This window comes from Mirounga angustirostris, unplaced genomic scaffold, assembly GCF_029215605.1.
Source record: "Mirounga angustirostris isolate CCGP_5_RB_7025 unplaced genomic scaffold, mMirAng1.0.hap1 SCAF_1, whole genome shotgun sequence".
In the NCBI taxonomy this organism is placed as follows: Eukaryota; Metazoa; Chordata; class Mammalia; order Carnivora; family Phocidae; genus Mirounga; species Mirounga angustirostris.
This window is the reverse complement of record NW_026991709.1, coordinates 47,295,905-47,304,408: the sequence shown is the minus strand read 5'-3', so window position 1 is coordinate 47,304,408 and position 8,504 is coordinate 47,295,905. Positions and strand designations below refer to the sequence as shown.

Sequence of the window (8,504 nt, the reverse complement as noted above, 5' to 3'; positions counted from 1 at the left end):
TATCTTAAGCCCTCTTTTTCCTTTTGTGCCCCATAGATATAACCAATGTGTCACCTTCCTTCATGTACATGTACCTTTAGATATATTCTAAATCATAAAAATTACCCACTATTTATTTTGGCTAGTCTAACCTCCAAGAGTTTTGATAAGAAATGCTACAGTTCTCTCTATTTGAAAGTAAGGGTCGTGGTTTTGTCATCAGTCAGACACAGGCTTCTCCGTGTCTCGCATCACTTGTCCAAATGTCAGCTCAAGTCTGCCCCCTAGAGCAGAGTAGACCAGAGTGCCCTGACAGTGATGCTGAACGGTATTAAGTTCCCAGTTCTGACCCTAGGCTTTCCCAGAGTACGGCCATTTTCTATTTTATATGCTTCTGCACTATTTGAAAGCATGTCAGATATTACTTTTATAAGTAAAAAAAAGTTTCCATTTTAGGGAGGAAATATGAGCCCCAAGAGAGTAATATATGACAGTGTCTTGCCTAAAATGAGCAGAAGTCATTCAAGTTTTCGGGCCCTGGTTGTTTAAAATCACACCCTCAAACTGTATACATGTATAGCTGCTACTATGTTATAGGCACCTGCTGGATTTCGGGAACGCAAAGAAGATGGAGACATGGGTCCTGTCACTAAGAGACTAAGAGTTTACAGTGTAATGGAAGGACAGACATGGAATGAAGCCATTACATTGTATGATAAAACCTACCTGAATTATACTCTACACAGAGGAGAATATGAATGGACAGAAGCATTTTTATTTGGAAAGGGTAGAAGGAAAGAAGGAAGGAAAGAAGGGAGAAAGGAAGGAAGGAGAGAGAGATATAATAAACTTTGAAATGTTGTAACTAGTATTAGGCCAGTTAACCCAAAATCACACTGTGGATTAATTGAATGTTAATATTTCCTCAACTGAGGGGCGCCTGGGTGGCTCAGTCGTTAAGCGTCTGCCTTCGGCTCAGGTCATGATCCCAGGGTCCTGGGATCGAGCCCCACATCGGGCTCCCTGCTCTGCGGGAAGCCTGCTTCTCCCTCTCCCACTCCCCCTGCTTGTTTTCCCCTCTCTCTCTGTGTGTCTCTCTCTGTCAAATAAATAAAGTAAAATCTTTAAAAAAAAAATTTCATGGGGCGCCTGGGTGGCTCAGTTGGTTAAAAAAAAAAATTTCCTCAACCGAGTAGAACTTAAAAGCAAAGTTCAAGTAATACAAAAGGAAGCTTGAGAGTTAGTCTGAGTATAGGTCAGTAGAAATATGAGACATATAATATATGTAAGTTTAAATTTCCCAGTAGCCACATTAAAAACAGGAAAAACCAGATGAAGCTAATTTTAATAATATATTTTATTTAACCAAATAGATCCAAAATATTATCATTTTTGTTGGAATGAAGATGAGTTAGAAAGGGCCCGAAATAGGGTAGTGGCAATGAGAATGAAGAGAATTGGGTAAAGCCAAGTGATATTTAGGGGCAAAATACGGAGAAGTTGATGATTATTTGGTTGGAGAAGGAGAAGTGCAACATGGCTTCAAACCCAGCCGGGTTCTCAAGTGACAACTGGTAAATGATGCTACCGTTCACCGACCCAGAGAACACAGGAGGAGGGGCAGATTGCGGGCAGACAGTGCAGGAAATCGTAGTTTACTTTTAAAAAGATGACTTTGAGATGCCTGTGAAATTTGCAACTACTTCTAAGTCCAAGAGCCAGCTGTATACGTGAGCGTGGTGATCTGGGGAGAGGTCTGCGCCACAGGATAGATTTGGGGATCTTCCACTTGTACGTAGTTGATGCCATGGGAATGTTTGAAATTCCCATGGCAGGAGGGGAATAAGGAGTGAGAGAAGTGCCCAGGTAGAGCACAGAGGAAAATCATCATTCAAAGGATAAGGATCCCTCACCAAAGACCAACCAAGAGTGATCAGAGGTCCCAGGAAACGCAAAAGAATATAGGTCACAAGAACCAAAGAAAAAGTTTCAAAAGGGACAGAGTGGACAGTGGTGTCAGATGCTGCCAGAAAGTAAGCAAATAAGTCAGCAGAGGGTTATCTTCATAGAAGTTGACAGTAGGGAGGTCATGGGTGACTTTCATGAAAACATTTTCTATAGAGGGTAGACTGCCTCTATCTACCCTGTGCCACAGCCTGAAGACTGAGAAGGAAACGTAGGCAACTCCACAAGTTTTCGATGAAAGGGAAGATAGCTAAAATGGTAACTATTGGATATCAAGAAGGATACCTATTGGTATATTATGAGAGAAGGTTTTTAAGACAGAAGGAACTTCAGCATGTTTAAAAGCTGTTGGAAAGAAACAATTAAAATTATGCACTCGACTTACTGATTTGAAAAGATGTTAATGTTATATTGGTAACTGAAATGAGCTCATGTCTGAAAAAAAGTTTTCTATGTATGTGTGTGTGTGTACACACAGATAATACTCTAGACAGAAAAACGCCAAAGTATTAACCATATTTATCACTGAGCAGGTAGAATAAAAGGTTTTAATTTTTGGGATGCCTGGGTGGCTCAGTCATTAAGCGTCTGCCTTCAGCTCAGGTCATGATCTCAGGGTCCTGGGATCGAGTTCCGCATCGGGCTCCCTGCTCAGCAGGGAGCCTGCTTCTCCTTCTGCCCCTCCCCCTGCTCATGCTCTCTCCCTCTCTTACTCTTTCTCTCTCAAATAAATAAATAAAATCTTTTAATAAAAAGGTTTTAATTTTTATTATTTTCCTTTATCTGTATTTTTTATTATAGGAAGTGTCTTTTTAGGATATAAAAAAAGGCAATAAGCTGACAACTTCCTTTTCAGAGTGCCCCCTTTTCCACGTGCTATGGTCCTGAAAATGTGCTGAAAATAGACTTCCTTCCAGTTTGATGAAATATACTATAAAATCACCTATCATGTTTTTTACAAGTATTGCTATCCTTGAGTCTAGGGAGGGGAAGAACCTTGCCAGGCAACCTGGGTCAGCCAGCCAGCCACTCCATCCAGGTGTCTCCTCTTCCCATGGATGGGCCACCTCTCCCCAGACCTTTCTATATTCTATGAGCAGACCATCCCCAAATCTGAAACTTGGTTGTCAAGACTGAAAAGTATATGAAGCAAGGATAGGGAAACAACTGTTTTCTTCATAACTACAACAGAATGCAGACCTTGATGGCAGGTCAGGCCCCTCCTCCCCCTCAGTGGTGGCAAATAACAGTCAAACAGCACCAGGTAATAGCTTGACATCATCTTTTACACATGTGAAAAAGGATCATACTGCATTCAAAGACCACATGAATGTGCCAATCCAAAATGGATGAAGGTACAAGTTGTATGAAAATTGAGAATTGTCACTCAACATCACTCACTATCAGGGAAATGCAAATCAAAACCACAATGAAAGTGGTCCACTTTCTTACATCATACACAGAAATAAATTCAAAAGGGATGAAAGACCTAAATGTGAGACAGGAAACCATCAAAATTCTAGAAGGGAACACAGACAGGAACCTCTTTGACATTAGTTATAGCAACTTCTTACTAGACACTTCTCTGGAGGCAAGGGAAACAAAAGCAAAAATAAACTATTGGGACTTCATCAAGATAAAAGCTTCTGCATGGTGAAGGAAACAATCAACAACACTAAAAGGCAAACTTCAGAATGGGAGAAGATATTTGGAAATGACATATCTGATAAAGGGTCAGTATCAAAAATCTTTATAGAACTTATCAAACTCAACACCCAAAAAACAAATAATCCAGTTAAGAAATGGGCAGAAGACACAAAGAGACATTTTTCCAAAGAAGACATACAGACGGCTAACAGACACATGGAAAGATGCTCAACATCACTCATCATCAGGGAAATACAAATCAAAACTACAACGAGATATTACCTCACACCTGTCAGAATGGCTAAAATTAACAACACAGGAAACAACAGGTGTTGGCGAAGATGCAGAGAAAGGGGCACCCTCCTACACTGTTGGTGGAAATGCAAACTGATGCAGCCACTCTGGAAAACAGTATGGAAGTTCCTCATAATGTTAAAAATAGAACTACCCCGTGACCCAGCAATTGCACTACTAGGTATTTACCCAAAAGACACAAAAATACTGATTCAAAGAAACACATGCACCCCGATGTTTATAGCAGCATTATCAACAATAGCCAATTATGGGAAGAGCCCATGCCCATTGACTGACAAATGGACACAGAAGATATGGCAAATTATATATATATATATATGAATATTACTCGGCCATCAAAAAAATGAAATCTGCCATTTGCAATGATGTGGATGGAGCCAGAGTGTATTATGCTAAGCAAAATAAGTCAGTCAGACAAAGACAAATACCATATGATTTCACTCATATGTGGAATTTAAGAAACAAAATAGATGAACATAGGGGGGATAAAAAAGGAGAGAGGCAAATCATAAAACAGATTCTTAACTATAGAGAACAAACTGAGGGTTGCTGGTGGGAAGGTGGGCAGGGGAATGGGTTAAATAGGTGATGGATATTAAGGAGGGCACTTGTGATGAGCACTGGCTGTCATATGTAAGTGATGAATCACTAAGTTCTACTTCTGAAACTAATATTATACCATATGTTAACTGGAATTTAAATAAAATCTTTAAACAAAAAATAAAGCCACAATGAGATGCTCACACCTGTCACCATGGCTAAAATCAAAAACAAAAGAAGCATATGTTGGTGAGTATGTGGAGAAAAAGAAACCCTCATGCACTGTTGGTGGGACTGCAAACTGGTGCAGCCACTGTGGAAAAGAGTATGAGTGATGGGGGGGTGGGAGGTATGGGGTGGCTGGGTGATAGACATTGGGGAGGGTATGTGCTATGGTGAGCTCTGGGAATTGTGTAAGACTATTGAATCACAGACCTGTACCTCTGAAACAAATAATACATTATATGTTAAAAAAAAAAAAAAAGAAGAAGAAGATAACATGAAGGGAAGAATGAAGGGGGGGAAATTGGAGGGGGAGATGAACCATGAGAGACTATGGACTCTGAAAAACAAACTGAGGGTTCCAGAGGGGAGGGGGGTGGAGGGATGGGTTAGCCTGGTGATGGGTATTAAAGAGGGCACGTACTGCATGGAGCACTGGGTGTTATACGCAAACAATGAATCATGGAACACTACATCAAGAACTAATGATGTAATGCATGGTGATTAACATAACATAATAAAAAAAAAGGAAAAAAAATTAAAAGTAAAACTACCATATGATCCAGTAATTGCACTACTGGGTATTTACCAAAGAATATGAAAACGCTAATTCAAAAGGGTATATGCACCTCTATGTTTATTGCAGGATCACTTACAATAGCCAAAGTATGGAAACAGCTCAACAGTCCATTGATAGATGAATGGATAAAGAAGATGTGGTATATATATACAATTTCTATACAGCCATAGAAAAGAATGAAATCTTGCCATTTGCAACAACATGGTTGGAGCTAGAGAGTATAATGCTAAGCAAAATAAGCCAGTCAGAGAAAGACAAAGACCATATGATTTCACTCATATGTGGAATTTAAGAAACAAAACAAAGGGAAAAAAAAGAAAAACTAAAAAATAGACTCTTAACTGAAGAGAATAGATGATTACCAGGGGGACAGAGGGGAATGGGTGAAATAGGGGAAGGGGATTAAAGTGAACACTTATCTTGATGAACACTGAGTAATGTACAGAATTGTTGAATCACTATATTGTACACCTGAAACTAATTTAACACTGTATATTAACTATACTGGAATTAAGATAAAATTTTTAAAAAGAAAATTGAAAAAATACAAACCAAAGATAATTGCTACTTTACTTTTCTGTTTTCCTCTTCTTTTTTTTTTTCTTTTTCCTTTTCCTTCTTTTTATTGTCTATGACAAAGTTACTTTGTGCCTTACATAAGCAACCAGTTGTAGTATTATGACTAGTTTGGGGAGATATTCTTTACAAAATGGAGACCCTGGCTGCCCTTGGGTATTTGAAGAGCCAAGACAGAGACAAAGAATAAATAGAGAAAATGGGCAGGGGACCTGAATAGACATTTTTCCAAAGAAGACATGCAGATAGCCAACAGACACATGAAAATATATTCAACGTCACTAATCATCAGGGAAATAGAAATCAGACCACAATGAGATACCACCTCGTACCTGTCAGAATGGCTATTATCAAAAAGACAAAAAATGACAAGTGTTGGTGAGGATGTGGAGAAAAGAGAACAATTGTGCACTGTTGGTGGGAATGTAAATTGGTACAGCCACTATAGAAAACAGTGTGGCAGTTCCTCAAAGAATTAAAAACAGAACTACCATATGATCCAGCTGGGCATCTATATGAAGAAAACAGAAACACCAATTCAAAAAAAAATACATACCCCTGTGTTCATCACAGCATTATTTACAATAGTCAAGATACAGAACAAACTAAGTGTTCACCAATGGATAAATGTGTAAAGATGTGGTGTATATATACAACGGAATGTTAGTCAGCCACAAAAATATGAAATCTTGCCACTTGCAACAATATGAATGGATCTTGAGGGCATTATGCTAAGTGAATAATAAGTGAAACAGAGAAAAACAAATACTGTATGATTTCACTTATATGTAAACTCTAAAAAACAAAACAAATGAACAAATAGAACAAAACTCGTAGATACAAGGAACAGATTGGTTGTTGCCTGAGAGGAGGGGGGATAAAGGAGTGAGTGAAATGAGTGAAGGGGATCAAGAGGTACAAACTCCTAGTCATAAAATAAAAATTCATAGGAATGTCATGTATAGCATGGTGACTATCGTCACATATTGTGTTTCATATTTGAAAGTTGCTAAAAGAGTAGATCTTAAAAGTTCTCATCATATGTGTCTGCGAGAAAAACTTTCTCAAACATACTAATTTTGTCTTAAGCTAATTTCAAAAAAGGATCCATACTGGGGTGCATGGGTGGCTCTGTCAGTTAAGTGTCCGACTCTCAATCTCAGCTCAGGTCTTGAGCTCAGGTCTTGATCTCAGGGTCGTGAGTTCAAGCCCCACATTGGGCTCCATGCTGGGCATAGAGTCTACTTAAAAAAAAATTTGAAAAGGATCCATACTAAGAAGGGAGGACTTGTATGAATTGTGGAAGTAGTTAAGAAATGCCATGCTTCAGAGCATTCAGGGGAGTAAAGAAGAACTGATAGTTGGTGGTGATGGTTCCATGGGTGTATACATATGTCCAGACTCATCAAATTGTGTACATTAAATCTGTGTAGTTTTGGGATATCAATGATACCACAATAAAGCTGGTATGGGGTTGGGGGTTTTTTTGTTTGTTTTTTATTTTATTTTATTTATTTATTTGAGAGAGAGAGTGAGCGAGAGAGAAAGAGAGCACAAGCCAGGGGAGAGGCAGAGGGAGAGGAAGAAGCAGGCTCCCCACTGAGCAGGGAGCTCGACGTGGGGCTCGATCCCAGGACCCCGAGATCATGACCTGAGCCGGAGGCAGATGCTTAACGACTGAGCCACCCAGGCACGCCCAAAGCTGGGTTTTTTAAAGGAAAAAAAATGTTCTCATCATAAGAAAAAAAGATGTTATAACTATGTATGATGATGGATGTTAATGAGACTTACTGTGGTGATCATTTCACAAAGTATACAAAAATCAAATCATTATGTTGTACACCTGAAACTAATAGAATATTAAATGTCAATTATACTTCAATATAAAAAAATATAGGGGGAGTTGTAGTATCTTTTCTTCTAGGGAAGAAAAACAGTGATAGCATATGGCTTCAATGTGTTAATTAACCCAATTGTGGTAATCATTTTACAGAACATACATATGTCAAATCATCATGTTTGTACAATTTAAAACATATAATTTTATTTGTCAATTATATCTCAATAAAGCTGAAAATTAAGAAAAAAAAGAAGTACTCACTTCAGCAACACATACACTAAAATTGGAAGGATACAGAGATTAGCATGGCCTCTGCATAAGGATGACACATGAATTCATGAACCATTCCACATTTTTTAAATAAGTCATGGGATATAAGGTAAGCATGGTGACTATAGCTAGTAATAGTGTATATTTGCAGGTTGCTAAGAGAGTAGATTTTAAAAGTTCTTATCACAAGAAAAAAATTTTGTGACTATGTGTGACAATGGATGCTAACTAGACTTATTGTGGTGATAATATCACAATATATTAAAAATATCAAATCATTGGGCGCCTGGGTGGCTCAGTTGGTTAAGCGACTGCCTTCGGCTCAGGTCATGATCCTGGAGTCCCGGGATCGAGTCCCGCATCGGGCTCCCTGCTCAGCAGGGAGTCTGCTTCTCCCTCTCCCGCTCCCCCCTCTTGTGCTCTCTATCTCATTCTCTCACATAAATAAATAAAATCTTAAAAAAAAAAATCAAATCATTATGTTGTACACCTGAGACTAATATGACGTTATATGTCAGTTATGTCTCAATACAAAATAAAAATAAACAAGTAAGAATATGGTCTCATAAA

General features: G+C 38.6%; 1 non-coding gene across 1 annotated transcript; it reads left to right on the top strand.

Moving 5' to 3' along the window:
* The first annotated feature begins 7,917 nt into the window (after positions 1-7,917).
* LOC123834978 (U6 spliceosomal RNA) lies at positions 7,918-8,021 on the top strand. Its single transcript, XR_006788552.1, has one exon. It is a non-coding gene; the product is annotated as a U6 spliceosomal RNA (small nuclear RNA).
* Positions 8,022-8,504: the final 483 nt, after the last annotated feature.